We start from the raw sequence: 8,177 nt of genomic DNA, 5'->3' as shown, positions 1-8,177 counted from the left end.
ACACACCAGTAAACAACAAAAAATTAAAAACATTCCTTATATTTACATTTCGACCGACCATTTCATTTAAATTTAGTGTTCCGGTGAAATAAAACTTCGTTTTTTCAACGTTATACGATTGATGGAACAGCTGAGTAATTGATGGAATCGCGAAACAGCTGGCTCCAATTTGGCGGGAAAATGTGTCAAGTTCCGGGAGTAAATAAAATATAGTTCCACAATAACTTAAGCATTTTTAATCCATTTCTTCCATATGTTTTCATTTTTTTATGTTTTTAATATTAACACAATGCTTTCCATTGCATTCAAACTGATGTTGATATCGAACCTTTGTCATGGCATATATTTTGGCCTAACCGGATGCGCATTCACATAAGGGCGGAAGTCAGTGTTTCGGTTTGTGTTCTTGTGCAGCAGCCCCTCTGCGTTTACGCAAGTGTAAACGATTGCCCGGTTAGTAAGGTTATATAGGAAGGTGAAAACGGAAATGTAAATATATAAAATTAAACGTATGTTAACATAGTAATGTAGAAATTGTACATAACTGTCCCATCCGCGTGAAGAATGTTGTCCAAGTTAAGAGAATAGTTCTGTATCACAAACTACATACACAATAGGCCTTAACACTATCTTGTCCACTGAAATAACAGTGACTGTCCGAATATGAATTTCCAGAACTTCCATGAAATGTTGGGTGATCCTGAGTGCCGGATGGTGAGGCACACATTTCTGTAGCACAATAACTCAGAGCAGTATACAATTCATATGCACATGTACTAAATAGAATGGGTGGGTGGGAGGGAGAAATTTTCCAAAACTGATAGATTGTATAATGGGGGCTATGGAAGATTGAAAGATCGTGATCAGCTAGACGCTCTCATTCTTGCCATCTAAGCTAAAAGGGTAACAGAGTTATGTCCTTTGCCCCTAATTCTAACAAGACAGAAATAGCTTGCTTTAAAGGAGATTATTTTACATTTAGCATTAATAATCTCAATTAAAACAAGACAAGACACTATTTTTTCCAACATACAAGTTTAATATATATATAAACTTGCAATACCAATTACAATTTTTACCCAATGATGGAACTATATGGCCTCGAAATTTCTACCTGTTCCCTGGGTACCCGCAGGTGGACAACACCCCCTAGCGGTATCGCTAGTGAAGAGGATCCCTCCGTTACCCGTGAGTGGATCCATCCTGGGGATTCCATATTTTGGAATACCCCCCGAACCTGCCCTCCTCGGTTAACGTGGGTAGGACTTAACATATACAACTTGGGCTATATGCTGCCTGGACTGCATATTCCAGAGACCCCCAGGATCTCGCCACATGAGAGGGTCTAAACCCTCTCACGCCACATAAATTGGTCTATTGCCATTCTCAGTACCCCCAACCCCGGGACTCTCAGACCCCCATCCTATACTCTTTGCGAACTTTGACCGATGTTAATAAAGTAGTGGATATGACTACGGCATAAAATACAAGGTAGGAAGAGCTATTTCACGGAAAAATCTGGGTTGATAGGTTACACGCTCTAAAGCTCCCTGAATATCATTGTTAAAGATACTATTGCCTAAAATAGTAAGATGAGTACCATAATTCATATATAGACTATTTTTCTTAACCACTATAGTGGGATGATTGATGATTTTCCCATTATTATTTAATAAGATTCTTTTTACTGCATTTTTCACTCTTTTTCTTGACTTGTCCAGCTGTACAGGCTTGTCAGCATTATGCCAATAACACCTAGGCAACATATCGGACCAGATCAATGTTGTCAACCGATTTTGTGGAGGTCAAGTCGTTGGCCCCGAGGTGTATGATGAGCATAGCTGGAGGTGGGGAGGACCTAAGGCGTTGCTGGATTGTCTCATCAAGTTACCTTCATCTCATTCCTGACTTGCCATACCAGCGGACTGTAACATCCAAACGGCCATACAGCCCCATGGAAGCTCCCCCGGCCAGGTAGAGACATAAGTTCCAGCCCATCTGATATATGATGAGCCAACAATCCAGACAGAAGATCCTATAAACAACTTTAACACAATTTACTGCCAATAAATTACAATTGTAATCACATACACCCCAACCCCCATAGAGTCTATTAGTGGATCCCTGGTATCCTAATATAGAGTTTAAGGCCTCAGATCTCCATCTTCCCCAAGATTTGATAGTCTCATCATCAATACATCGAATAGCTGCTTCTGTGGCTGCCCCTATCCGGAAATTATGAGAACGATAGTGACCAGTCCTTATTCCACAAAATGTAAGTGAATTTTAAGGACACCTAGTAAAGGGTTGGCCATTGTAGTGAATAGAGAGTTGTCGTTCAAGTATATTTGGACGTCTGCTTATATAGTTATGCATAGATTGAACTAGACACACGCATTGATTCGCTGTTTTTTAAATTATTAATGAATGTGAGGGACCCTTTTGGTCGGTCTTTGATGATCGTATGCACACCCGAATTTTGTCCCCTTCCCTGGTAAACCAAATATCCCCTTTTTCAAGGGGCCTAGACCGCTGGGCACATTTTAATGTTGTTGTAAATTTTCCTACCCTAAGAAAACCCATGAATGCTAAGCTGAAGGCAGCTGTGAACAAACTAGCGTTATTATGAGAAGAACACACTGAGGGCAGGGCCACTATTAACTTGCCTAGCAAAGAAAGATTAATCGATTAATTGGAGCTCTGATATCAATCCTATTACCCTCTCGTTTTATTCCCTCCACGAGTTTATATACTATAAAGATTTTTGTGTTGTCCGTCACACCGCGAATTTTATGAAAATAACTAAGAGCACTGATGTATGTACAAACAGTACTTGGTGCACGATCATTTAAGGATAAAAAAGCAATGTACTCGTAATTTGTGATGTAGGATATAGGGATAGGCCATTTTAGGGGAAGATTATATTGGTCTAGATATGTCTGGAATGAACAAAATGCTGTATCATAAGTAGTTTTGGAACTATGTGCAATAGAATTTGCTAAGACTCTGTTTACTTCTGTGTTAAGAGCCGCCATAACCGGGCTGGAATTGTTTCTGTATTGGGATCCGCCTCTCGGGCCAGAAGTTTGAACCTTTCCCACTGACAACGAGAAATAGAATCAGCTATTGAATTTTTTTACCCTTCAATATGCTCAGCTTTTAGGATTATGTTGTATTTAAGACACACCACTACTAGACGCCTAACATGTCTCATGACTAAAGGGTCCCTCGATGATTGTTTGTTTACAATTGTACATACTGCCTGATTGTCGATGTGAAAAAGGACCTTTTTATTACACATGTCCCTACCCCAAATATAGAGTGTGATAGTTACCGGATGTAGCTCCAGGAAAGTGATATTTCTAAAAATGGGTAACCCGCTCCAGTCAGAAGGCCATGGAGCAAAGGCCTATCGACCCTTTAAATACATACCGTACCCTTTGTCAATGCCCCTGCACTGTCAGTATATAGTTCCAAAGAACTATTTGAAGTCCAGAACTGATCAGGCATAACAGTTACCCCGTTGTATTCATTTAAGAACTCTAACCATGCCTCCAAATCCCCTTTCATGTCGAGATAAACCCTTAACTTGTGGTGTGGTTTGTTAATCCCTTTGGTTGCATCTATGAGCCGCCTATAGAAAGCTCGGCCTGGTCTTACAACCCGACAGGCAAAATTTAACAGTCCTAACAGTGACTGAAGTTCTGAAAGTGGGATTTTTTTCTCATTCAAAATGTTGTCTATTTGTGATTTTAACTTAGCTAACTTGTCGGCCGGAAGTTTAAAAATCATATGAATAGTATCAAATTCTACCCCTAAGAATGTTAACACTGTACAGGGGCCAACTGTTTTGTCATCAGCCAAAGGAATCCCTAATAAAGCACAGCTGTCATAAAAGACCTTCATTGTGACTTTACACTGGTCTGTCAGACTTACCGCCAAACAAAAAATCATCCAAATAGTGAAGTAATGCTGACTGGATGTTGTTATTGTGGAGAATCATGTTATGTTTTACAGACCAATCTAAAAATGTAGCAATTTTTTCGAACCAAGCACAGCTTATAATAGCTCCCCTCGGAAGGTATTTGTCAAAATAGAAAATAAACTTCAATTTGAAAACCTAGTAGGTCAAAATCACCTGGCGATATCGGTAATAATCGAAAAGCTGATTTTATGTCGGATTTCCCCAGAAGAGACCCGGGGCCTAATGACTGTATCATCTCGATAGCATCATCTATACTAGTGTTTTTACTGCACATTCAGATTCATCTATAATATCATTAACAGAAACAGACTTAGGAAATGAAAGATGGTGGATAATTCTAAAATCTCTTTTTTGGAACTAGACCTAAAGAGGAATTCGTAAAGTTGGTAAAGGAGGGTGGTTAAAGGGTCCAGCTATTTGTCCGGCCTGTAGCTCTTTCTGAATTTTCGCTTTAATAACATCAGATGAAAGTAATGCACTACGGAGGTTTTTGGCTGTAGTTGGTAAACGCGGCCCACTATATTGAAGGGGGAAACCATAATGAAAGCCATTTAGTAATTCATTTGCTAATGATTTTTGAGGATAGATTGAGAGAGATTAGACAGGGGTTCTATTTTAATTGGGGAGTAGCCTAAAGAGTACAAAGAGTTATTTTTTGTTGCACTTGGAACTAGGATGTTGTCCTCCACAGACTGCGCACACGTGAAAGAATTTGCACTGAATTCCAAAGGAGCAATGTCCTTTTTTAACCCCCCAACAACAATCTTTTGATCGTGGTGTACGAAAATTGTTAGGTTTCCCCTCACCGACCTTATTTGTCTTGAAACACTCGTTTGAAGTTTGAGTGGGAGTTACCTTCCTTTGCACCGGGCCACTGTTGGACATATACAGCAACCACAGCTCGCTAACAATGACCCTCACGAAGAGCTAAGGTAGCGTGTCTCCTTTAAACGATATTGTTCTTCATATTTTGACCATTCGTTTGAGGACGATCTATTTGCTGCCAATCATATCCCGCATATATCTAAGAAGTTCTTGTGCCTTCTCTGGACATTTCTCCAAAACCATGAACGAGCTCGTCCAGTGGTGTATGTTTGTGATAGGTTTAACATACATTCGCTTCTGAACAACCAATTTCCCGTTTTTCATAACAGGGTCCCCCAGCTTGGTCAAGGTCATTGTTAAGGTTCCTCGCTGATTTTGTAAGTAGGTTGAGTCCTCTAAAAACATCCCCCGCCCATATCTTCTCCTTCAAACTCAATGGAACATGCCCTCCAATGTCGTCAAATACACTGGTAGTGGGACGGGGATCCATTTCGGGGACCATTACCCATTCGGCTGTTGGTTCGTTAGTCCCAATATCTACATTACCTGACGTAGACGGTCTCGCATCAAAGTAAATGGGCCTATCCGGTGTCGCCGTCCTTGATCTCAGACTGTGAGATTGTCGAGGGTGCGTTTTCAGCGGCCATGCCGGTGTCATTCTCTCTCCTTTTTTTCCCATTGCTAGCCTGCCCGTCGTCTTGGAACCTTGATGGTAAACGGGATGGGCGTTTTCCGCGACCCCTCGCGCTTGTCCTTTGTGATTTTTTTTTTCTTTTCCCATGTCGATTGAGATGGATTAGTTATCGAGAAATTTTCCAAAACTGATAGATTGTATAATGGCGGCTATTAAATATTGAAAGATCGTGATCAGCTAAACGCTATCATTCTTGCCATCTAAGCTAAAAGGGTACAGAGTTATGTTCCTTGCCCCTAATTCTAACAAGACAGAAATAGCTTGCTTTAATGCAAATTATTTTAGATTTAACATTGATAATTTCAATTAATTATTGTTGTTTATCAGGTTCTTCGACTGCTTTCATAGATTTATACAAGTTACCTTTGTTGTCATGGTGAGATATTACTCCCATAACATGAGAGTCGACTGGTCAGCCGTTTTTTATCGGACGTTATTTTGCTATCTATCGACTGTTAGACACGACGTAATGTTCCAAAAGTGTCTCGTCGTGCTATATCTCTAACATTGTTGGAGGAGATTAGATAAATACATATATATCAAGGATTTATAAGTGAGACTTATAAATCGTTGTATACACATACATTAAATGCATTCTGAATTTCAAATATGATTTATTTGTTCTTTTTCAAATAGGTACAAATCTAAGCATACATGTGCATGCACATGAGCCATAGTATACATGTACACCGGTACATTATGTTTCTTATTTACATATATAACATAATGTGCTATTTTTCTATAATCTTTATGTTTTGTTGGTTTTTTTTTCTATGTTCTGTATTATTTAGTGTTTTTCTATATCAGATATAGCCTTATCTGTTGACAGCTGATAATTAGATTGGGGACACGCTGGGCCCTCTTAATTTGTGAAGTAATAGTCTGGAAGATCTGCCAGTGTCCGCAACTACATTACACAAGAAGGTCAACATTTGCTTGTGGCTAATCGTTTTTCTCAGTGTTATGTTCTAGATTGTCCTTTTTGGTAACCGGAGCCCACCGCTCCTGCAAAGATGCGAGATGCTCATGCGGCGTTCCTGCAGGGCTCCTGCATATTTTGATATACAAGAAGTACAACACTGAAGCTCCACATGTTTGCTGGTTTGAATGAAGGAATTAAAGTGTTAGCTGGTTTTTGCTGAATACTCATGGAACTTTAGGAAGGTGTTGAATTGTGCTGTACTGACCATGGAAGACCCACTCTACTTTCTAAAAAAATGTACCATTTTATTTTTCTATTTAGGAAGAGATTATTTACAAAAAAATGTTTAAGTTTCACATTGCATGACCAAAGGGCATTTTATTTCTACAAGACCTTCCCCACAACATATACATTTTATTAATACGTCTGGGGAATCAGATAGAAAAGGAAACTGTTTACATAGTATAAGGCCAAATGCACTATATAACATGATGTATAGCAGAAAAGAACTTTACACATTCCTAATAGCCACAGGTTGTCCCTTCCATACTTAATGGATTTTTCAGAAGCTATATATTGGTTTGTTACACCAAGAAGGGTATTACATAATGGTTATTAACCGAAGAGGAGGTATGCATCGGAATACCTTCTCTTCGTTTTTTCCTGCAGAATCCAAAATATATGCGACGAAACAATCGAATGGTTAGCATGTCAGTATTTCTGAAGAACCAGAAAGATGCCAGCGGCTATAGGAGGATACTACTTTCAACCAACATTTAAACATTTACATTTTCACTTCGCCTCAATGAAACTAGTAAACTCCGATTACTTCATTTCCGAATGAAGATGCTTGGTCACGCGCTGACCTCTGACATACACGTATTATATAGAAATACGTCAACCTTACTCTTGCGATTTTAAATAGTGTTACATGGAACCTTTATTTCTCCAATATCGATTTTACGTACAACTATAGTAACAAGCCCCTGTGTTCTCAGTCATGTACAATATCCTGTAGCTATGCACAGACGCAGGTTGATAACCAAATACTAACTGGCACACGGGCTTGAAACAGTTTAGTATTCAAATAGTAACCTGTGTTTTTGCATTGTAACAGGCAATACACTCAACAATTAATAAAACCAGTCAAACAAAGGAGCTATGAACCAAATGAAAATTGAAAGTTGTTATTCCTCCCTTGCGAAGGGTTCTCCACTTTTTATTCACACTCTGACCTCTTGTGGCTCCCAAACACTTTCCACATCTGTAAATGTTACCTTGGGAAATGAGTTAATGAAATCATCTACTGCATGTACAAAGAAATTGAAAGTGTTACGATTTAAAATATGTGGGTTTTCTGTTTTGTTTTCCCCTTCTTTTCTTAAGTTAACAGCTGTTATGTACCCGGTATGTCATTTCTCCACATACATGTTATATATTATGACATAAATGTGACAAAAACCAATACACGTATGAACTTTGCTGTTAGCATTATCATTGTTCAATGTTGGTAATTGATTTATACATGTATTATTTTGATATTGTTAATGAAACAATAGTACAAATGATAGAAATCCATTATGTTAATTTATCACCTGGTTGAAGCAATTGTGTGGTCTTAATTTTTCTGCAATGGTCAACACATTCAATTTTGAAGTGTCAAATCTGGGTCTTAGGGATGTACATGGCAATGCGTTGACAATAGTTGTTTTGGAATATTTTAATTTCTCTTTACACATCAAATGATAGAA

The sequence above is a fragment of the Argopecten irradians genome, chromosome 1 (assembly GCF_041381155.1).
Source record: "Argopecten irradians isolate NY chromosome 1, Ai_NY, whole genome shotgun sequence".
Taxonomy (NCBI): Eukaryota; Metazoa; Mollusca; class Bivalvia; order Pectinida; family Pectinidae; genus Argopecten; species Argopecten irradians.
This window is presented reverse-complemented; position numbering follows the sequence as displayed.